The sequence below is a fragment of the Scardinius erythrophthalmus genome (assembly GCF_964197995.2).
Source record: "Scardinius erythrophthalmus genome assembly, chromosome: 21".
Taxonomy (NCBI): domain Eukaryota; kingdom Metazoa; phylum Chordata; class Actinopteri; order Cypriniformes; family Leuciscidae; genus Scardinius; species Scardinius erythrophthalmus.
In genome coordinates this window covers 3,369,850-3,395,376 of record NC_138241.1, presented here as the reverse complement: position 1 = coordinate 3,395,376, position 25,527 = coordinate 3,369,850, and the positions used below count along the sequence as shown (strand labels likewise).

Sequence of the window (25,527 nt, the reverse complement as noted above, 5' to 3'; positions counted from 1 at the left end):
TTACGTTTTTACAATTTCACTTGTTGAAAGAAGTAGAAAAGTCTCATTATCTCCAAAGATATATTCAGTTACAATAATGTTTAAACATCATATTGTTTAACAAATAACATTATGGCAATATATATTAAAACTTTTTTAAGAAATGTACAATAAAGACATGATCAGGGATGAGATCAGTGTTTTTTATTTATTAAAGAAGGCAGATGTAATTTCATTACATGAAGTGTCCATCACTTTTAAAACATTAATGAAATAAGTTAAAATTGCATTTGTCTCTAAAAGAGTTATTAAAAATGAGTTAAGATGTTAAAAATCAATAATTTACAGAAAAGTAAGTGCATCCATCCATACAGTATTTGTAAAACTGTTACATAAAACACAAACTAGTTTAAAAAGTGTCTCAAACACATAATATTAAAACCACACCATGTTAAAAATCACAGTATCTAAAAATACTAATCCTTACGTTTTTGTAAATCCGTTTGTTGAAAGAGAGCCAAAAGGTATATCCGATGGTATTTACCACATCAAATGTATATCCAGAAGGTATATCCAAGACCAAAGGTTTATCCAACAACAAGGATATATCCATGACCAGAGGTATATCCAAATATATATCCAAAAGGTATATCCAAGACCAGAGGTTTATCCAACATTAAGGGTATATCCGGAACCATAGGTTTAGAGATTTTATTTACAAAAGTTACAAAGTCTCGTGAGGAGTTCAGCAAAAAGCGTCCACACGGTTACATCCCAAAAGTTAGACTGACCTCTGTGACATCTGCCCTGTAGCCACAGGTAGACCACTCCCACCCTAGACCCCTCCCACCCCTAGAGACCACCCACCCCTAGAGACCTCCCACCCCTAGACCCCTCCCACACCTAGACCCCCTCCTACATCAAGATCCCTCCCAAGCCAACTATGTTTTGCTTTAATTAAAAAAGAGTTTTGTTTTCCGCAATCATTTAAAAACTTTTTAAAAACAATGTATGTATAAAGTTAAAATACAACGGTTTAGTATTCGTACGTTTACAACGTTATCTGAAAAAGCTAGAATTAATAGCTAGATTTTAGTTAAAAATACATAGGTGTAGGCTAGTATTTAAAACGTTAGGCCTATCAGAAAAATGTAAACAATGTCTTCTTACATATACAGATTTTAAAACACTGTTAAAAACAAAAAGTCAACGTTAAATCATTTAAAACAAGTTATAGAATGTCTTTCACTAAGCAGAAAAATGGTAAATTATGTTTTAAACGTGAACATTATATCAGACATATCAAACAACAACAGTTAAAAAATAATACATGAAGTGAATAGTTTTTAAGCAAAACTTTTAAACATTAAAATTCACTATAAACTTTTGTTTAGTTTTTAGCTATAATATATATATCTTTCACTGTCTCACAAAAGCATCCATGCGCTCGGAAAGCAAAACATGAATGAGAAATCCGGTCTGTGAAGCCAAGAAGAAAAAATACTTAATCAAAACATTGTTTTAAATTTTGTACGTTTTATTTAATTTAGTTATTAATTCAGTATTAGATCTTTTTACTTATGTCTCATTGGAGGCCTCCGGATGACACAGATGTGACGTGACATCACAGTGTTTTCATTAAAGAAGACATATGTGCATTAATTACACTCATTACATATTAAACGTTAAAACAACAGTGAAATAAGAAAAAAAAAAAAAAAGAAAAAAGATCTAACTTCCATACAGTAGGCTATTTGTAAAACTTTTACATAAAACTAGTTTAAAAAGCTTTACGTTTTTACATAACCAATTGTTAAAGACTCAGAGTTTAAAAGATATAAAAGTGTTTCCTCAGAAGTCACCGTGGGAATTTCCCACGCCCCCCTTCGAGCTCCCAAATACAAAAAGCGACCGCGCAGCTCCTTGGTCGGACTTGAATGGTCATAGAAAACCGGTGTTGCGGCTCAAAGAGACCACACCCCCTAACACACCCCTCTCAAAGCTGAGAGGTTATTTTAGATTTAAGAACATCCCTAAAATGACATCACTCACGGGAATCCCCCATCCCACAGCGTCACAGTCACATGACATGAGGTGTTTAAAAAGGAGCGCAAACATGACCCGAGATAGGCTACTTGTGGTTTTATTCAAGTAGAACACTATGGCTACGTCAGACGATGAGACAACCTATGGAGGATTCGACCTTATAGCGCCGCGAAAAAAAAAGATGCACATGGACCTTGTTTAACGCGATTTCTCCTCGAGCCGGCGGAGCGCAAGTGAAATACTTTTCACTTGTCTGGAGGACGTGCGTGTAGGCTACGTATGTTTATGACTAAATCAATAGAGAAGCCAATTTGGGGTTTTTTACGGAAAGGAATTGGATTTTATTTTATACAGGAGTATGGAGAGATGACGGAATGGATATGCATCTCTTTATTGGCGAGTGGGCTGGATTAACCACGGCCACACGAAACCGACTTCTCGTGGATTACGTTTACATACTTTTTTGGAATGGATGTACCCGAATGTTCGTGGTCTATTTCTGAGGATGAGCACTTAAAATAGCCTACTACGATTTAAAATTCATGTTTCAATGGAAGGTTTACCTGTGTTGGAACAGATTTTTCTAAAATCACGTAGGTTTTTTAAATGGAGCGACACATTTGGATCTGTTGATGGATATACGCACCAATAGGATTAACGGCTGCAGCGAATGGATACCCAAAGAAAAGCATCGATTGGCTGAATACATTTTTGTGATTATTTAATCCTTTCTACTTTGAATTGCCAGTGTATAAATTGTGTTATATAAATAAATTTGCTATGCTTTGCTTCGTCTATGTCACAGGAGAAATTATATTTAATTTACAACTCTGTACACTCAAACACCCACCCCACACCCACCTCACTTTTGGACTGAGCCCTCCAATGTGGGAAAATTCCCATGGTCCACATTTAAAGTTGTACTTTTCACAATCACATACAAAAAAGACATTAAAACAATGTTTATCACTAAAATACAAAGGGTGGTAAACACACATTTGTAAAATGTTAAAAAAGTTTGAATTGCAAACATGTTCTAGAATTAAAACATCTAAAACAACATGTATTAAAATTATATCAAGCAAATAGTTCTATTTTCTAACATACATTTGAAGAAAAGTTGTACTTTCACGATTACATAGTGTTTAAAGGCATTAAAACGTTGTATAAGTTGAAAATACATTTGTAAAATGTTAAAACGTTAAAAACGATGTGCTTTAAACTTTTTAAAAAGTGAAGCAATGTATTGGGTAACAGATCAGCGACTTGTTTTTAATTAAAGAAAAGTTTTGTTTTCCATATATATGTAAAACTTTTTTAAAAACACTGTTTAAAGTTAAAATGCAATTGTTTAGTATTTGTACATTTTACAGCGTTATCTGAAAAAAGTTACAATGTGGTCCTTCACATACAGATTTAAAACCTGTTAAAAACTAAAAAAGTCAACGTTAAATCATTTAAAACAAGTTATAGAATGTCTTTCACGAACGACTTTTAAAGATAGCCTACCAGAAAAAATGGAAAATTATGTTTTTAAGCAATGTTTCAAATGTGAGCATTTAACATATCAGACAACAACAGTTAAAAAATACGTAAAACGAATAGTTTTTAAGCAAAACCTTTTAACATTACAAATCACACTAAACTTTTGACATTAAACATGCAAAAGTAGTTAAAATATGTCTCAAACTATTTTTAAAAACATTAATACAACTCTTGCTTTACAAAAACTGGTATTACACTAAAACAAGGCACAATATTTAATATTTCATTTACCCCTAAAGTGGGCATAGTTATTTATTTATTTTTACAGACCTAAAATCATGATGCTTCAAAGTATGGATTGGAAGTAAATTACCAAAGACACAAACGACTTAAACATTTGTGTGTTGCAAAAGCAGAAGCCTATCTTCTTTAAATAAAGATTCACCTTTATTTATACTTTAATTTCTTTAAAACAATCTGGTGACCTGCATTATTTCTGTGATTACTTGATTAGTAATATTGCGAGAGGTTTCCTAACACGTATAAAAACTCAGATGTGTTTGTGACAAACACGTCATCTTCACTTAGAAGACTTTTTTTTTAAATGTATGACTGAACCCATTTTTCTTCTGAACAACTTACATTTCATATGAATTACCTGAGCCATTTAACAACCACAGGAAATGCATGTTGATTTCTAAGTTTCAGACATAATGCAAACATCCAATGTTCGAGAAAGCTAATATTGGTGTAATCTTTGTGAGATCTCACTCACAAACGCAAAACTTTGTGTCGGGTGATCCACACATAGCTTTACTAAAAGAAAATATTATGGAAGTCATTTTCAAACTGTGAGTGGGCTATGCTTCAACATGTAATTATACCATATTTTATATATTAATATCATGGTTCCATGTTGTTTTAATGTTTGTTTGTTTGTTATTAACTAATACCTTTTTTAACTAACACTTCAACATCCTGCACAAATTAAAGAAACGTATGAGCTAAGGATGTTCTCTGACCCCAAATAAACGGGTAATGGAGTGTTCACAATCTACAATATACAGTTAGATATTCTCCTACTTCGTATGTGTGTAAATAGTTGTGCTTATGGACTAACTTTAAAACATAATCTTTATACAGAATCACACGTGTCCAAAACATCCATGTAAGATTCAAAAGACCCAAACCTCTAAGAAAAGAGGCTTCAAAAACATAGTTTATTATAAATTCACAAAAGCATGCAAATGATGACCCTGTTTTACATTTTGTATGTTGGACCGTATGTTTTAGGTGAAGACTTTTCATTGAGAGCTGTCTATAGAAATAAATGACAATTAAGAATTTAAGTGATAGTCTTTCTGTTTGACTAAATTGATACTTCATTTAGTGCAACTTTTCCCTCTATGAATTACACAAAGTGCATGCTGTTTTACACTTAAACTATTACAACAGAATCACATCTGACTATTGCACTGAGAGAGGCATATTCATCCAAGCTCGAGGCTGTTAAACAAAGTTCCACACTTTGGTAAAACCTAAATTCTAGAGGTCAACTGGGTTAAAAGTAAATGCATCATGAGTCATTTAAAACAAATACAGAAAAGCCACTATAGTGATCAGTTTTAGCGTTTGAATTGACATTTTACATATTACACTGTTTACATCTTGTTTTTGTACTGTTTTTGCAAAAAGTGTATAGTCACAGAGCGTGGTCAAACATGTTCATATAGGAATGTATGAAAAACATGAACAAATATTGCATAAAGAGAATTAAATGACGGTCCTTCTAGTATGAGAGTGTTTAAGACTAAACAAATCATATTTATTTTAGAACATCTTTCTGCTATATACAAAACATTGACGTGAAAGTTGAGTATTACACTTTAAACTTGTCTAACTATTACACTTATTTTGTTATTATTACACAGTTATTTTGTGTGTGTCACTAAACAACATGGTTAAGCTAATGAATTACAGATGATACGTGGTATTTTTACGTGAAAGGAGGGAAAGGAATATTTAACATATAAAAATAAAAATATTTTAACCTATCGTCAATTTCAATTGTTAGATAAATCATCTAACAATCAACAGTTATATGTGAAACAATTAGAGTTGGTGTAAATTTGAACATCCAAAAACTGTTGTTACTTGGATGATAAATATCTTCACTTTATGATAGGAAAGTACGGACAGCGCCTTTGACCAATCCTCTACATATGGGGCACTTGCGCAGAGAAGGTGCACATTCTTTGCACACAACTAGGTGACCACAGGGGATGAAGACAATGTTCACTTCCTTATCCATGCAAACTTTGCATGTGCGCTCCTCTTGAAGTCTTCTTAACTGTTCCTCCATAGGCAAGTCTGTAAGATCTTGACTCGGGGATGCAGCTTCACTTGTCTGGGCCATCAGTTCTCTCAGCAGGCAGACATCATTCTTCTTGATCCAGTTGCGGAAGACCTCTGCTGCTGTATTTCCTTTCGACAGGACTAACTCAATGAGCTGCCCTGTCTGCTGCTTGACTGTAGTGCAGTTACGAATAATGTCATACTCTTTCTGTGAGATGATGTTCTCCTCTAGAAGATGGTCCATTAAGCTCTGCACGCTTTTTAGCTGCTGTGACATGGCAAGATGATGTTTCTTAAGAAAAGTAAGAAACTCACTTTCTCGCTCCTCCTCTCTCTTCTCATCTTCAGCACTTAGTAAATCAGACATCAACTCTTGAGCGGTTTTGTAATTTTCTCCACTTGCGAGAATTTTGCTTTGAACGGTTTAATTCACCGGGCCGCGCTCAAATCCCATCTCTAAACCAGACTTCACCACAGGATTGTTCATCATCACTGCATCCTCTGAACGGTCTTCTCCAGGACCCAGGTGTACAACAGGTGGATCAACAAATTCTCTTGAGTTGCTGTCTCCATTAGTCAATAGCTGTTCAAATAGTCTTGGAAATCTTGCTTGAATCTGATGAACAAACTCTTGGCCCTTTTCTTCCAACAGGTATTCACATCTTGGAAACCACTTGGCATGTTCTACCCATGGATCATCACCAGGCTCCCAACATCTGAGTCCACCATCACAACAAAAGCACTTCACGTCATCACGACGACCAACATAGTAAAAACCAGCCTTAGCCAATTGGTCTGGTCGAACAGTTATTCTTGAGGGCCAGTAGACAAATGTGTGCAACCTTTCTTCACACTGTTGCATTGCCGCGTTAGATACATTGGAAAGTTCGGATGGAGTTACTGTAGCAAGAGTCCAATTCTGAAAGGTGTCAAGGAGTTCCTGTTCCCAACGCATGTCAGGACTGTGACAAGCCGGAGGTTGCTGGTGAGACATATCCTGGTGAGACATATCCAGGTTTAAGTAACCCACCCGCTCCTCCATTTGGCCTGAAACGGATGCCGTTGTGGTCGATGTTACGGGTGTCGCAGGGCTGTAGGATGGCTACGTTGCGAAGCAGGGAAAAGGCAGAGTGAGAGGACGACAGGTTTGTGGTGCGGGGTAAACTCTGGATTAAGACATAAAAATGTGAGCACAGGGCGTGTCCACTCAAGCCCCGCTCTCTGCTGGACATCCAATGACTAGTGTCTAGTCATCCATGACAGAACACATAATCTTTAATGAACTCCTGAACAGATAGAAGGTTGACGTAGGGTGGTATGTGCTTCCTCCCTTTATGATGCAGGAACCAATGCTAAGAACAAAATCGAATTTTGTTCAACACTACAAAATGTCCTTTCTTCTGTTCTGTTCTGTACACAGCGGGCCAATTAGTTGTATCATTTGAAAAATCACCACACATTTTTCAGAGACGCGATAAGCCTCGGTGGATCGTGGCACAGCACATTCAGGCGTGGTATGGAAATGGTTAGCACCTCGGGAATACAGTAATTAAAATACAGAAAACATTCCGCAACTCTTTACAAGGATCTCTGAAATATTTAATCTTTTAAATCATGTAGTATTTTTAATTATTCTAAATATTATTATTATGTATACTATTATAATACTATTTTTGTGAGCTCAGAAATTAACAAAACAGAAATGTTTGTAATTTTTTATTTATTTATTTATATTTCAACATTATACTTTCGAGTATACATTGAAGTAGTGAAAAAATGATAGACCGGCAAACCGGGGGGTGTGTGTGCGAAGTCCTGAAATATTTATCAGGACAACAGCTCACCCAGTCCCGCTGGAGGGGTTGTCATCATGATGCCGTAAACAGCTGTATAGGATTACATATAATGCCACATTGAATCAGAAGTTTCGTCATGGAGAAGTTATGCATATGCCACCGGAGAGATGTCTATTTTACACCAAAATATTTATATATACACATATATTTTAAACATATGCATGGGTGAATTGTACGTCATAAGATCTGTAACAAGCATGTAGAAAGTAGTTAGGATGTATGTTTTTAAAAAAGTTTTACATATATATGGAAAACAAAACTTTTCTTTAATTAAAAACAAGTCGCTGATCTGTTACCCAATACATTGCTTCACTTTTTAAAAAGTTTAAAGCACATCGTTTTTAACGTTTTAACATTTTACAAATGTACTTTCAACTTATACAACGTTTTAATGCCTTTAAACACTATGTAATCGTGAAAGTACAACTTTTCTTCAAATGTATGTTAGAAAATAGAACTATTTGCTTGATATAATTTTAATACATGTTGTTTTAGATGTTTTAATTCTAGAACATGTTTGCAATTCAAACTTTTTTAACATTTTACAAATGTGTGTTTACCACCCTTTGTATTTTAGTGATAAACATTGTTTTAATGTCTTTTTTGTATGTGATTGTGAAAAGTACAACTTTAAATGTGGACCATGGGAATTTTCCCACATTGGAGGGCTCAGTCCAAAAGTGAGGTGGGTGTGGGGTGGGTGTTTGAGTGTACAGAGTTGTAAATTAAATATAATTTCTCCTGTGACATAGACGAAGCAAAGCATAGCAAATTTATTTATATAACACAATTTATACACTGGCAATTCAAAGTAGAAAGGATTAAATAATCACAAAAATGTATTCAGCCAATCGATGCTTTTCTTTGGGTATCCATTCGCTGCAGCCGTTAATCCTATTGGTGCGTATATCCATCAACAGATCCAAATGTGTCGCTCCATTTAAAAAACCTACGTGATTTTAGAAAAATCTGTTCCAACACAGGTAAACCTTCCATTGAAACATGAATTTTAAATCGTAGTAGGCTATTTTAAGTGCTCATCCTCAGAAATAGACCACGAACATTCGGGTACATCCATTCCAAAAAAGTATGTAAACGTAATCCACGAGAAGTCGGTTTCGTGTGGCCGTGGTTAATCCAGCCCACTCGCCAATAAAGAGATGCATATCCATTCCGTCATCTCTCCATACTCCTGTATAAAATAAAATCCAATTCCTTTCCGTAAAAAAACCCAAATTGGCTTCTCTATTGATTTAGTCATAAACATACGTAGCCTACACGCACGTCCTCCAGACAAGTGAAAAGTATTTCACTTGCGCTCCGCCGGCTCGAGGAGAAATCGCGTTAAACAAGGTCCATGTGCATCTTTTTTTTTCGCGGCGCTATAAGGTCGAATCCTCCATAGGTTGTCTCATCGTCTGACGTAGCCATAGTGTTCTACTTGAATAAAACCACAAGTAGCCTATCTCGGGTCATGTTTGCGCTCCTTTTTAAACACCTCATGTCATGTGACTGTGACGCTGTGGGAGGGGGATTCCCGTGAGTGATGTCATTTTAGGGATGTTCTTAAATCTAAAATAACCTCTCAGCTTTGAGAGGGGTGTGTTAGGGGGTGTGGTCTCTTTGAGCCGCAACACCGGTTTTCTATGACCATTCAAGTCCGACCAAGGAGCTGCGCGGTCGCTTTTTGTATTTGGGAGCTCGAAGGGGGGCGTGGGAAATTCCCACGGTGACTTCTGAGGAAACACTTTTATATCTTTTAAACTCTGAGTCTTTAACAATTGGTTATGTAAAAACGTAAAGCTTTTTAAACTAGTTTTATGTAAAAGTTTTACAAATAGCCTACTGTATGGAAGTTAGATCTTTTTTTCTTTTTTTTTTTTTTTTCTTATTTCACTGTTGTTTTAACGTTTAATATGTAATGAGTGTAATTAATGCACATATGTCTTCTTTAATGAAAACACTGTGATGTCACGTCACATCTGTGTCATCCGGAGGCCTCCAATGAGACATAAGTAAAAAGATCTAATACTGAATTAATAACTAAATTAAATAAAACGTACAAAATTTAAAACAATGTTTTGATTAAGTATTTTTTCTTCTTGGCTTCACAGACCGGATTTCTCATTCATGTTTTGCTTTCCGAGCGCATGGATGCTTTTGTGAGACAGTGAAAGATATATATATTATAGCTAAAAACTAAACAAAAGTTTATAGTGAATTTTAATGTTTAAAAGTTTTGCTTAAAAACTATTCACTTCATGTATTATTTTTTAACTGTTGTTGTTTGATATGTCTGATATAATGTTCACGTTTAAAACATAATTTACCATTTTTCTGCTTAGTGAAAGACATTCTATAACTTGTTTTAAATGATTTAACGTTGACTTTTTGTTTTTAACAGTGTTTTAAAATCTGTATATGTAAGAAGACATTGTTTACATTTTTCTGATAGGCCTAACGTTTTAAATACTAGCCTACACCTATGTATTTTTAACTAAAATCTAGCTATTAATTCTAGCTTTTTCAGATAACGTTGTAAACGTACGAATACTAAACCGTTGTATTTTAACTTTATACATACATTGTTTTTAAAAAGTTTTTAAATGATTGCGGAAAACAAAACTCTTTTTTAATTAAAGCAAAACATAGTTGGCTTGGGAGGGATCTTGATGTAGGAGGGGGTCTAGGTGTGGGAGGGGTCTAGGGGTGGGAGGTCTCTAGGGGTGGGTGGTCTCTAGGGGTGGGAGGGGTCTAGGGTGGGAGTGGTCTACCTGTGGCTACAGGGCAGATGTCACAGAGGTCAGTCTAACTTTTGGGATGTAACCGTGTGGACGCTTTTTGCTGAACTCCTCACGAGACTTTGTAACTTTTGTAAATAAAATCTCTAAACCTATGGTTCCGGATATACCCTTAATGTTGGATAAACCTCTGGTCTTGGATATACCTTTTGGATATATATTTGGATATACCTCTGGTCATGGATATATCCTTGTTGTTGGATAAACCTTTGGTCTTGGATATACCTTCTGGATATACATTTGATGTGGTAAATACCATCGGATATACCTTTTGGCTCTCTTTCAACAAACGGATTTACAAAAACGTAAGGATTAGTATTTTTAGATACTGTGATTTTTAACATGGTGTGGTTTTAATATTATGTGTTTGAGACACTTTTTAAACTAGTTTGTGTTTTATGTAACAGTTTTACAAATACTGTATGGATGGATGCACTTACTTTTCTGTAAATTATTGATTTTTAACATCTTAACTCATTTTTAATAACTCTTTTAGAGACAAATGCAATTTTAACTTATTTCATTAATGTTTTAAAAGTGATGGACACTTCATGTAATGAAATTACATCTGCCTTCTTTAATAAATAAAAAACACTGATCTCATCCCTGATCATGTCTTTATTGTACATTTCTTAAAAAAGTTTTAATATATATTGCCATAATGTTATTTGTTAAACAATATGATGTTTAAACATTATTGTAACTGAATATATCTTTGGAGATAATGAGACTTTTCTACTTCTTTCAACAAGTGAAATTGTAAAAACGTAAGTCAGTTTTTAAATGTACGTATGTGTTTACGCATTTGATATGTTTTAATATTTGTTTAATGTTGTTTTAGATGTTTTAATTCTAACACATTTTGCTATCTTTAAGAAAATGCAATTTAAACTTTTAAAGATACTTTATGTAAAATGTAACATTTTATAAATAATGTGTGAAAGTTAAATGCTTATGGATCAACATTTTTAAAAAATGTGGGGAGGGGTAGGGGTGTTTGTAGGGAAAGGGATCATGGGAAAATTCCCACGGTCCGGAGCTGAACATTGATTTTTCAATGTTTTAACATTTATGTTTTAACATAAAATGCTGTTTTAGATGTTTTAATGCTAACACATTTTTTTTTTTATATCTTTAAGAAAATATACACTTTTAAAGATACTTTATGTAAAATGTAACATTTTATAAATAATGCATGAAAGTTAAATGCTTATGGATCAACATTTTTAAAAAAAATATCTTTTTGTAATGAAAAACTCTCTTAACTTGTTATACTCTCCTGTAAATGACTGAACCATGATTTATTTTCAATGTCTTTAAGCGCAATGTAATTGTGAAAGTACAACTTTTTCTTGTAATTGTGAATGTACAACTTTTCTTCAAATGTATTAGAAAATAGAACTATTTGCTCGGCATAATTTTAATACATGTTGTTTTAAATGTTTTAATGTGGATCGTGGGAAAATTTCCCACGGTTTATGTTTTAACATAAAATGTTGTTTTAGATGTTTTTCATTGACATTTTAAAGTTTTTAATGTGCAACTAATGTGTTTTACAAATGTGTGAGAACACATGTGTATTTTAACTTTTATACAACGTTTTATATTATTAAATATATTATTTAATATATCATTTAATTTATAATATCTCCCTGGTTCTGTTCACGCCCATATGGGAGGAGCAAGCGTGGGAAAATTCTCACGGTCACGTGACCTGTCCGGAGGTGGGAGGGAGGGGGTAGAAAGGGGCGGGGCTAGCGTGGGAATTTCCCACGGTCAAAAGGGGGGCGGGGCTTAAGGGCAATAAATCACTCAAAGTGACATATGTTGCCCTATAACCTCTCTCTAGCAAACCAGATCAAAAACAAACTCTAAAGTGAACAAACAAACACAAACCATAACAGATACTGTATATGGAAGATTATACAACATATCTGGTTCTTTAATCTCATGTATAAATGAAATATCATATATTTTGTGACTTGGCTAAGTTAAATTATGTACTGAATATGTTTCAGTTCAATTTGGCAGAATACGTTTGATAAAAGTGCTGGCTAATTCCTAATGTTTTATTCCTATTTTATTCAGCATTATGCATTAAAGAAGAACCTATTATGTTTTTTGTAGTGTTGCTGTTTGAGCATGAAAATGACGAAGTACACGATATTCCTCATTTAAATAATTACTGGGGTGGAAATAAAGGGGCGGGGCCTGGTTGAGTTAGTTAGTTAGTAGTGGCAGTGTCTGAAATCACCTACTGTACTCTCTTGAGTAGGCACTTATTTTGAAAAAGTAATTACTTCATGGCCGCTAAAAAAAAGCATGTTCTATGTACTAGGCATGTGTGTAGTAGGAATGTAATCTGGACGTACTACATCCGCCATGTTGTTGCTATCATGTGACCTTCCAGCGTCAGTTGCGTCGCTTCACTGTCATTCATAAATCGTCTCCCATGGCCTCATGGGATAGTAAAGTGTCCATCATACGCGCACTAGAGAATCTCACCGGAAGAAGTAGATCATCTGGGTATTAGTGCTCTTTTATGAGTACTGTGAATTCAGAAATACTTCTTTTGTTACAGCCAGTGTGTTGAAACTCGCAGTTATGGTAAGGGGCGTGACATTTCAAATGTTGGTTCGAAACGCTGTTGAAAAGGGATTGGACTGAGCAACACAACACACTTGTAGCCAATCAGTAGGGGGCGTGTCCACTCATGATGAGGGAGTCCACTAGGGCTTTAATCTCCCAGTCGATTAGTCGATTATTTGGTCGATACGTTCTTGCTCGACCAAAATTCCGATTGGTCGATTTTTTGCCGCGTTAATATCATTAGTTTTGCCGCGTTCATTTCATCAGTTTTTACCTATTTTTTTTACAGTCTATGGTTTTGCCACGTTCATTTCATCATGTGGAAAGCACTAAGTACTAATGGGGGTGTTTTCAGAGCACCCCTGTTACACAGGTAACAGTCTGTCTTCAGAACACCCCCCTTGTTTTCACTTTTTTGGATTAGCCCAACCCACTGGAGAAGAGAGACAGATTGAAGAAAGTAGGATACTAGAAGGTTTGCTGAATATTATTACTTGATCTGGTTTGTTTAATAAACATTCTTTTTTTATTATAGTGGACTTTCCTTTTGTGTTTAAGAGTAAAAGCTTTAAGTTAATAGTCTATTCGTGTCTCAGCCGCGAAGCTGAGCTCCTATGCTCCTAGTGTCCACTCATGATGGAAGAGTAGAGAGAGCCAATCAGCAGTAGGAGGCGTGTCCACTCGTGATGGGTGAGTAGAGAGAATCAATCAGCAGTAGGGGGCGTGTTCACTCATGATGAGAGAGAACCAATCAGCAGTAGGGGGCGTGTCCACTCATGATGAGTGAGGAGAGAGAACCAATCAGCAGTAGGGGGCGTGTCCACTCATGATGAGGGAGGAGAGAGAGCCAGTCAGCAGTAGGGGGCGTGTCCACTCATGATGAGTGAGGAGAGAGAACCAATCAGCAGTAGGAGGCGTGTCCACTCATGATGAGGGAGGAGAGAGAGCCAATCAGCAGTAGGAGGCGTGTCCACTCATGATGGGAGAGTAGAGAGAACCAATCAGCAGTAGGAGGCGTGTCCACTCATGATGAGGGAGGAGAGAGAGCCTATCAGCAGTAGGAGGCGTGTCCACTCATGATGAGGGAGGAGAGAGAGCCAATCAGCAGTAGGGGGCGTGTCCACTCATGATGGGAGAGTAGAGAGAACCAATCAGCAGTAGGGGGCGTGTTCACTCATGATGAGATAGAACCAATCAGCAGTAGGGGGCGTGTCCACTCATGATGAGGCAGGAGAGAGAGCCAATCAGCAGTAGGGGGCGTGTCCACTCATGATGAGAGAGAAGAGAGAACCAATCAGCAGTAGGAGGCGTGTCCACTCATGATGAAGAGAGAGAGACAGTCAGCAGTAGGAGGCATGTCCACTCATGATGAAGAGAGAGAGCATCCTCTTATGGCACCAGATATCAATGCCTAAATGAAACTGCAGAGGTCAGGTGGTACAGCGGTCACATGGTACAAATAGGTAGGAATGGGCAAATGAAGCACTGAGGCTTTCCCCTAATTGTTCCAGGAAAAGATTCAAAGCTTTGAGAGTGTCGAAAACAGCGCCATCTGGTGTTTCACGAGTTCACAATTACATCATATTAAACAGAGTAAAGATTATGCGTATTTGGCGTGCCTCATAATTCACAAAATATACAAATTAATTGATTTTAAAGAAGTAAAACATCAATATATTTATTCAATGACAGGGAAGTATAAAAAAAATAATAATTTTGCTAATGTTTGATTAGAGCCCTGGTGGTCTGGAGCCTTAAGTCGGCTTGACTGGAGTTGTAGCTGGAGTCAAGCTGGAAGTTTGACCGGGTGTATCTCGGGAAGAAAGCAGAGTTGGGGCTCTGGACTCCAGGCATGGAGGGGTCACCCAGTGGGCCCCCTATGGGTCCTGAGTTTTGCCTGGTCAAAGCTGGACAGGAAGTGCCGGTATCTCGGAGCCAGGGTTAGGGTTAGGGTCCCAGGGGCTCAGGACTGTGGGGAATGTAGGGTCCCTCTGGGACCTCTCCATGACCGGAATCTCAAGCCTTAACTCGGCTTGGCTCCCAAATTATGCCCAGTTATACATAAAGGACTCTAAAGGATCTCATTTGAATGAATAATTTGTAGGCCTATCTAAATATAGTTGTAAATTAAGGTAGTAAGTAAGGTAAGGTTAAAAGGTTAGTAAGGTAAAAGCACACAAAGAAATGTTATCATTAAACATTTTCAGAAAATGTATCAAAGATTGCAATTAGAGGGATTCCTCAATGAAACACATAAGGTGGGCTTAAATGGTAGTAGCCTAATGGTGAAAAAAGACAATGTTTTCCTTTAAAAATGTAAGATATGTTTACAAATACATGCATTGAGGTTAAATATACTGTGGACTAGTATCATAGTAATTTTCATTGTGCTCACATTGAGAAATGTTAAGTTTTTTTCATTCAAGGTTAGCTTGTGTTGGCTCTAGTTTGCATGCCTTTTGTGGCACTGTACCATTTAAGCCCATCTTAAAAAAAAGTTAATTTATGAAAATATTCTTCTCTACAAAACAGTTCATGATGTATTTATTTGTAAATTAATCTAAAGTGAATCACAAAACATTTATTGTTTGCAGTTCACATGCTTAATTCTTTGGCAGTCTATCTTTCTGTAAGGCTAATGGTTTGACCTAAAGATTAGCTTTGAACGCAAGCTAATAAAACTCATCTTTCCATTTAAAGGAAAATGATATAAAATGATGAAGTACTATTTGTTCATACACACACAAAAAAAAAAAACATTTATCTCTTATTTGATTTCTGAAGGGTCCCGAAACACCAAAGTTTTTGGGTGACTTTGAGGTCCCCTGAGACAGCACATGGGTGGGACTAACTGAACATTGCCAAATGTGATTGGTATGCAATAAAAAATGCCAGGGAAGTAACAAATCACTGGATTGGTTAAAATAATGATCAGCATAAAATATTATTTTCTGTTGAAAGTGGGCCTAATGGGTACACTTACCCTAATTAATTAAGTGAACACTTTTTACATCATACAATTGCAGTAATTACGACATGGTGTGAACACAGCTAAATATCAACAGTTTTTCTCAGAAACCACTTACTGTGCCATTATTGTCTGTAATTATCCACCAGTGGGGATGCTTTTGAGAAAGCTCACTTTTGCTTTTATAGTGAGTTTATAAAAGACACGCCTGGCTATTTGTCATTTTGCTGTGAACCACTTGCACAAACTATAAAGTAGGAAAATGAACTGTGTTGCCGGGGACAGTCCCACTAAGAGGGAACGTTCCCATAACTTTCACTATAGCGTTCTTTAAAAGTTATGCTAATGTTGGGACAAAACATTCTTAAAATGATCTGTATAGAAAGTTCTTATAACGATATGAATAGTTAATATACGTTCTCGTGATGTAGAGAGAAAATGTTCTTAGAACAATGTTTTTGGAACGTCCTTATGATGTTATTGATGTTTGCTGAATGTTTTTGGGATGTTTGGATAAACTTTGTGAGAATAATTTGAATGAAACATCCTTATGGTGTTATTTGTAAAAGTCAAATTTTTGTATAGTGCTTTTCACACATTGTTTCAAAGCAGCTTTACAGAAAATCATGATGTTATAATATTTATATCTTAATATCGGCATGCCTTATAGGCACATCTAGTAGATTCCCAGCTCACAGGGAACGTTCTCGGAACTTTAGCTAACTTTCTGGCAAGGTTCTCTCAAAGTTATGAACAAATGTTCTTCCAGTGATGTTAATAAAACATTTGTTCAAAGTTATCTGATCTTTAAAAATGTTAGCACAACGTTTTTTTATATACTGTTGATGGATTGTGTTTTTAGGAATGTTTTAGTTGGGCGTTCATCTAACATTTTTTAAGCGTTACTACTTCTTTGAATAATAAAGAGAATTGAAGAGAAGATAATATGAAGTCACAAGACACATGCATAAGGAACAAACAATGAATGCAAGTATATGAAATATACAGGCAGGTATTATACAGTGACTTCATTAAACCTAATGCATTACACTAAGCAAACAGGACTTTGAACTTCCTCTTCTGCAACAGCATCTGATTCTGAACTAAATTCTCTCGTTGTCTTTCTATCATTCACAGATCCAATCCACGCCATTTTTAAACCGAACATCCAGAGTGCTCTCTTCAGCCTGAAGCATCACAACGACAGTCTTTGAAACTCGGTATGAAACAGTTCATATGCACAGAACACAATGGTGTTTGTGGTGTTTTCTTGCTCTTTTGTGTTGTTTTCCACATGTCTTGTTAGATTTGACTGTAGTGTGCTGTTTGAGTTTGTGTTCTTTTTCCTCTTGTGTTTTTGGTTTAGAAAACATATTGTAAGCTTTGCTCTTCACAGTTCCATGTTTTGGACTGTGTACTTCCCAGAGACTCTTACACAGTTTAGTGTACTACTACAGTGAAATGTCAATCTTAAAGTAAAGTCTTATCTGTTATTTTTGTAAAAAAAAAAACTTTTAAACGCTGGCAAAGTGTAAACAATCTGGAAAAGTGTGTCTTACCACAGTTTTTGGTCCTCTTTTCCCAGTTCGAGTCCCAGCTGAGCCTTTCTGTACAAACTTTGCATGTTCTTCAGTGAAGGACGAGAGAGGACCAGGCCTGGACAATTTTACGTTATGTTTTGGTTATGTGTGTGGCAGTCGTCCATGAGGGGCTGCCGCTTTTAATTTTGTGTTTGTTTATTTCATAATTAAAGTGTTGAACATTCACCGGTTCCCTCCTCCTTCTTCCCCGAATAACATACTGTGTTACAGAAACCATAGTGACTAAAGAGTGGCGGGAAACTACAACAAAGGACACGTTATTGAAGGTAAACAAACTAAAAGTTCAAATATAACAGAACCGTGACACAAACATTCTGAAATAATGTTTTCATGATATTATCAAAATGATAGAATGGAATGTTCCTCAAACGTTCACATAAACCAAGAAAAACGTTCTTAACACGTTAAACTTGATGTTTTGAACGTGCAGAAATAAAGTTTTCATAACTTAATGGCAAAACATATGTTAGCAAAACATATTCTAAGAACATATTTTAGTTAGCTGGGGTATCACCCACATATTCAGTTTCAAGAGGAAAAAAAAAAGGTTGTGGCGTGTCTTTGAGTGTGCAGAATGAGACCCCACTGCTAATGACTTGAACGCTCCCATTATAATCAACATAACCTATGATGGTGCAGACTGGGGTCCCTTGAACAGTTTCACATGGCTTTTTGTTCTGCACTCCCGCAAACCCTCCAATTATAATCAACAAAGCAGTCTCAAACCTCGCTCGCAGAGTCAATGGAATGCAAAAATACCACCTTTGGATATTAAATAAATTGTCATTGCAATTGCAATTGCTGTTGTGCAAATAAGGAAAAAAAGTGCAAATGACCTAACACTGATGAGCAGATAATAAATCTGAGGCTTCAAAGAACCAGCCACACTCCTGCTTGGCAAAAGTTTGTTGTGCTTCATTTCAATTTGGTTGCTGAAAGGTCCATTTTTGTCATACATGTAAATAACTCTATATTGTTTGTTAGCAAATTAATAGTAATTAGTATTAATTAATGTTAGATGCAAGGTGTAGGTAAACTGCCAGTATGACCACACCTGTTATTCAGTGGTCTGTCTGAATATTCGATGGACGTTACAACCAATTAATTGATAGATTTAACATGACATCACACCCTTATAGGAACGCCAACCTGGACGGTAAAACAAGGCTTTTCTCCATTGCCTGACAGTTATTATTACTATGTTTCTCCTAAGTACTAATGTAGTAAGAATTCAATATATACCTTGTTGATAATGCATATGTATAGGCAAGTACACTAACCCAGAGTATAAAATCAATGCACAGTTTCTCGATTAGCGTTTTTTCCTATAGAAAACCATTATAAAGAAAACTCAACCATTTAGCGTGTTGTGTTAATTTTCTCTCCACAGACACACATCGGTAAATTAGGGAATGAACTTGCGCTCCTGGGGGCGGTTCAGCGAAAAGAGGAGGCGTGTTCGGGCGCAAACGTTCCCTGGTGCTATTTTGCAGGTTTAGAAAACAATTCCGCCACTGACCAGGAAAAACCTCGTCTAAAGTCAGTGGCGCGTTGCACATGTTATTCATATGATATTTTAAAGGTGCATGCTTGGCCATAATGTAGCGTGTGCACAACGTGCATATACACTATGATTCTCTAATCTACACACAGAAGCAGCAGTTTCCATTTTTGCAAATCATACATTATTACAAGGAAAAATATTCCACACAAGGGAAATCATTGTTGTGTCCATGAAGATGTGAAAAAATAGGCATAAATCTAGCTTACACATTTACCCAAATTATCATACGAATGTTTAACCGAAGCTAATTTGGGTGTGTTTCTCCATCCCCAATGTCACTTCTCTGTGTTTTACGGCCCTGACGAGAACGTCGGTCTCCTCGGCTGTGAATCGCTCCTGGCAAATCCGCCATTGAATTAGCAATCGGCCATGGAACAAGCGCGTCTGCTCTTAAAGGGAATGTGAGATGATGCTCGGATTGGTTTATTTCACGTTACGCCCAAACCACACCTATGAGTAATGAAGCTACTTCAGACCAACCCATTTTAGATTTGCACCCACAAAGTTACTTGCGTTTCGCACTTGATACTTGCGTTTCAGATCGTCAAAATAGGGCCATAAGTGTTTTTCATGTTAAGCATTTAGAACATCCTGCTGTTTTTAGTGACTGAAATATTGCAGCATTTGAGTGAGCAATGGATTTGGATCACAAGTGCCCAAAACTTGAATTTTATTTAACATATGATTGGTGATGTAAATATTCCTAGTTTCAACCCGATGGTACATTGACAGGCCTTTGGCCCTCGAGGTTGTTCCAGTAGGGTTAATCAGCGCTCATAGATCTCTCTTTTTGTAATATGTAGAAGAGCTATGATTTATTTTTGTATCAGATAAGAAAAGGTTATTTTAACATGTGATTTCAGGCTTTTCAATCATTTGATTGAGCCAATTCCCAAGCGCTGCCTCATTCTTCAAGAACAAAACCACATTGAGGCACATTTAACAAGACAATTACTCTTGAGCTTGCAAGTTCTCCCACTGTTATCTCGCTGTATGTTCATGACTACAAAGATTATTATTTTTAGTCATATTTTCTGTCACTCAGTCAGTTGAGAAACGCTATCTTGTTTGTTTTTTAATCGAGACAAAGGAGGAGTGTCAAAGAGATTTTCCCATCAAATAACGTCATTAATTATCACTTAAAATGCAAGGTACATCACACACATTGAGCAAATCCAGATAATGGAATTAACTCATAACTTAGCATGTAATTTTTGCAATACAATATGAAGGCTTAAAAAGAGATGTGATTGCATAGAGCCGTTCGTTGCCTTGCAGTGTCTCTCGTCAATTTAAATTCAATAGGCTTGAGTATCTTCTTTAATGAAGATAACTAATAAAGCTTAGCAGGAGATTTTCAACCCTCTAACCATGAATTAGTCAGAGCGGATAAACTAAATAACAGGAATCAACAGAGGTCATATCATTCTTGAGCAAGTAATGACTGTTACAAAAGAGGACAGCATTTTTACAAAGTTCCTGTGTCTTACTCATATTAAATCGTTTGCCTTCTCGCATGATAATAGGTACTTATGGCATTGGTGATGAGAACATATGAGCCATACGCTTTTTTTGTGTGTGTGTGTGTGTGTGTGTGTGTGCAATACATCCATTATGTTTCAAGCCTCATGTGAGTTAAAATAGCTTTGATTCTGGCTCTGACATTCTGCCTTCCTTCTCTCATGGACGCAGGATAAAAATAGACTTTAAAGGCCGACCATGAAGTTCTTGTCAAAGTGTTTGGTGTTCAAACAGAGAGAGAAAGTGGCACTGTAATGGTAGCAGACAGAGTCTAGAAAAAAAGTAGATCAGGCTGCTTGTCTTTTGAATTCACTGAACGTTACCTTACATGCAACATGCATAATATGTTCACTGTGTAATACACACTCTTATGTATGCTGTGACTAAACATTTCAAAGACATGAGCATAGCAGTTGTTAATACAGCACTGCAATATGCTAAATATAATTTTTGCATAATGATCATCAAAATGATCAAAACTGTGTCCTGTCAAATGATCTCTAGAATGAAAATGTACCCTTACGCCAATACCAAAAGCACAGTAGTAGAGGCTCCCCAATGAGAAAAAAGACAGATAAAAAAAATAGATTGTATGCAACATGACTGAAATTACTTTATTATCTCTCTTATATTTAACAATGTTATCCCATATTTCACTCTTAATAGTTAATCTATAAACTCATTCTATTTATTCAACCATTCACATACAAAACAGCTTTCAATCTCAGTCGCTCTCTCAGCTAAAGTGAAATTATACTTTTAATCATGAAACTAAAAAAGCCAGTAGGTGGCAGCCATTCATTTAAGGATAAAGCTAGTGTGAGTGAGTCGCTGAATCTTTAGGCGTTTTTCGACTTCACAGACTTTTAATTAGACTGATTCATTCAAAAACGCGGATTCATTCAGTAATGAAACATCACTGTGTTGCTCGGAGACGCAGATTCGCTCTACCGTGGATTTGTTTAGAGCTATTTTTGTTGGCAAAATAGACCCAAAAGCTATATTGTGAGTCTAATATGCAAGTCACCTAATATAAACAGCAAGATTTTTTTTGCACCATATCATGGATTTTGGAGGCATTTTTTATGAAATTTAGTGGCGTTTTTGCCCCATGCCCCAGTTCATCTCCGCCACTGGTGTGTGCGTGATGGTGGGGCACTTCTCCACTGATGGCCAGTCAAAAGTAGCTTTGATTTTTTTCCATTGCGAGAAACATAAAGTGCAAAAATGTTATTATACTTTTAAAGATACCAGGAGGGATTGACTGTCCAAGCACGGGACAGTCACTAGAGCAGGATTTGGGACTGTGTGTTCCTGGTACCCTTATGAAAAAGAAGTTTATTCAAGTGTTCTATTAGTATACTTCTTTTAAACTAAAAATAAGAAAGTATACTTTCAGTCTACTTTTTATATACTTCTCAGAAATATACTTTATGTTCTTCTCAGAAATATACTTCAAATTGCACTTAAGTATACTTGACTTATACTGACAGAAAAGTCTAAGTATATTTAGCCTATACTTGTTGATCAAGATATACTTAAAAGTATAATTAAGTATTCTAAGTATTTTTGGCTTGTACTTGTGTTTACTATTTTTAATGAGGAGCTTATTAAATACTTTTTTAAAAACATAATATTACACACCGTCTTATAAACTAACATGTTCAGCTTTATATAGTAACAAAGTTTCGGGTGGAATAGCTTATAGAGTAAATAAAATGAGCATGGAAAATAAGTTTATTCAAGTGTTAGTATACTTCTTTTAAACTAAAAAGAAGAAAGCATACTTTTAGTCTACATTTTACATACTTCTCAAAAATACACTTAAGTGTACTTGACTTATACTGAGAGAAAAGTCCAAGTATATTTAGCCTATACGTGTACTCAATCTTTTGATCAAGATATACTTAAAATTTTAATTATTCAAAGTATACTTGGCTTGTAGTTGTGTTAACTCTTTTGATCGAGTAGACTATTAAATATACTTTTTTTACATCGTTTTTCATATACAGTCTTATGAAACTTTGTTTGAAAATATTGATTAAAGTGTTGCTATAAAACAGATATGTAAAACATAAAACAGAATCTCTGGATCAAAACACAGGAGAAGAAGAAGCTGAAACGTGATAGAAGATTGCTCACTCAAATGTAAAATAATGTGACATCAAACATTAAACAGCTTGTAAATCAAAACTGCTTAATGTTTCCAAATGAAATTAAGTGTAGGCCTAACCCATGAAGAGAAAACGACTGTGAAGCTTTGGGGGTGTTGGACTCGATCTACTCCACCTGTGTTTTGATCATCGTTCTTGATCTGATCAAGGCGTAGTCTTTGACAAAAATGTGATTTTTCTCAAATATTTTCTCAACATTTTAACAAAATGTTCCCTTTCTTTATGAAACTTACTGACATTTAAGTGTTGATAAAAAAGGATGAAGCTAATAAAATGTTTTTAAAATTAAAGTAGAATTAAAGGTATTTTTCAAGTATAAAAAATAACATTTGAACATAGTAGTGTACTGCAGGCCTACTGCAACTGCAAACATTGTATATAAATAGTAAACTGTAAGTATAATGTTAAGTTCACTTAAAGAAAACTTATAGAATAAAACTACTAACTAGTAGTTTACTGAGAGTACATTAAAAGTAAACTTGTAGAATAAAACTACTAAACTAGTAGATTTTGTTTCTAATTAAACTTACGAGTAATCATTACTTATTCTTTTATGTTTAGTAAAAACCTGCTATCATTACTAAACAACATTAGTTGTTTGTACTATTTAGCTGAAAGATTCATTGCACTAATCATGTTAAGCTGAGATAATGTTAAGCTTCTGTAAGGGAGGGGCGTGGCCTATTTAAACAGGTGACAGTGCGCAGAGTGTGCCATTGCAAGTTTGAACCGAAGACGAACATTACCAGCTTAACTTATTACTAAACAGACTGACTTTATTTCTATCAGACGTCTACAAAATATCTTGTTGAGAATCAACAGAGGTTTAGATGTTGATTATTTATCGTTTCATTTGTAGTCACCATGATGGTGAAAGGTGTTGGCTTTAGTTGGGCTCTAGCCTTTGATATTTAAACATTATATTTTCTCTGGCTGTTATAACTGTGAGTATAAAAGGCACAATAGTTATAGCATAAAGTTAGAAGTAATGTGATCTATAAATCTCCTTCAGTGTCGCTGCACTGTCGGCATCATGTTAATCCCCCCTCAAACATTTATGTGTGGTATATCGGAAGTATATATACATGGTAAATTATAAGTATGATGTTAAGTTCACTTAAAGAATACTACTAGTTTAGTAGTTTTATACTACAAGTTTTCTTTTAATGTACTCTCAGTAAACTACTAGTTTAGTAGTTTTATACTACAAGTTTTCTTTAAGTGAACTTAACATTATACTTATAGTTTACCATTTATATATTATTTTTACTCTTTTAGTGTACTCTAAGTAAACTTGTAGTATAAAACTAATAAACTAATAGTTTACTGAGAGTACACTAAAAGAGTAAAAATAATATAGAAATGGTAAACTATAAGTATAATGTTAAGTTCACTTAAAGAAAACTTGTAGTATAAAACTACTAACCTAGTAGTTTACTGAGAGTACATTAAAAGAAAACTAGTTGTGCACTTAAAGTTTACTACTGTTACACTTATAGTACACTTAAACATATACTTTTATATACTTCAAGTGGGCCAATTTAGTCCCAAGCGGTATTAAAATAGTACACTTACAAGTTTACTACTAGTACATATTGAGATTAGTATACTTACTACATAAAGTATACTTAAAAATATACTTGAACATTACTCAAGTATACTTCAAAAAATGAACTTGAAGTATACTTTTTTTTCGTAAGGGTAGTTTCATCAGCCAGTCAACAACACTATCATGCAGTTCCAGAGTGTCTGCAAATAAAGATTATAGTCTCACATTATATTTACAACAGAAACTTTTACACTATCAGCAAAAGGGGGCTACACACAGAGCTTGCAACACCCCTGTAGTGTATCCACAGTGACAGCAAAAGCCACAAACAAACAGAAGCAGTCAAAGGCCTCAGCAGGCATTTCCTACTCTCTCTCTGTATCCCACAGTGTTATGTGGATCATACCGTTCCTTAAGGCTCACATTTCCATGCCATACCCAAGCAAGGGGTGTGTTTGTCCCAAGCTGTTCCCAGCATAGTGTTATATCCATAACACAGGACTCAGATCCAGCATCTCTTTGATTAGTAATTCAACAAACTTTGAAGAACCGATGCACTGAAAACTGGGCGGTTTTCACCGGTTAGGTTGTTCTCTAAAATTAGTCGCTGTGTGCTCTACAGGCTTTGAAAGAAACTGTTTACAGCCCAGATTTAGTTTGAGTAATGATTTGGTCGCACACAACAATAATGCTGAGTTGACCTTTGGTTGTATTTTCGCTCTTGGCCAATAAAGCATTTGGCATCAGAGTTTAAAACGCAGCTGACGCCTCATTTCAGAGTTGTTTACAGCAGAACAGAGAACAAGACTTGCGTGTTTACGACTGATGCTAATGTTCATCAGTGAGTCTCGATCTCATCTGAGTTTTCATCAGTTTCATGCCTGAAAAGGTTTGCTCACAGATATACACGCTGCCAAAAAGTGTGGACATCTTCATTGCATGCCTTTTGATGTTTGTATACTTTTGATATATTGGCCGATCAATCTAAATCCAATTTTTTTATATACTTTCTGAGAGACTGATTACAAAAACACAATCA

At 35.6% G+C, this 25,527-nt stretch overlaps 1 protein-coding gene and 1 pseudogene across 4 annotated transcripts in view; both read right to left on the bottom strand.

The window, feature by feature from the left end:
• The window catches only part of mlip (muscular LMNA-interacting protein), a 73,620-nt gene that overhangs the window by 36,286 nt on the left and 11,807 nt on the right, over positions 1-25,527 (bottom strand). The gene's annotated exons all lie outside the window — the stretch shown is intronic.
• Positions 5,422-6,997, bottom strand: LOC308682319 (baculoviral IAP repeat-containing protein 2-like; annotated as a pseudogene). The gene has a single exon. The product of its transcript is annotated as a baculoviral IAP repeat-containing protein 2-like (transcript).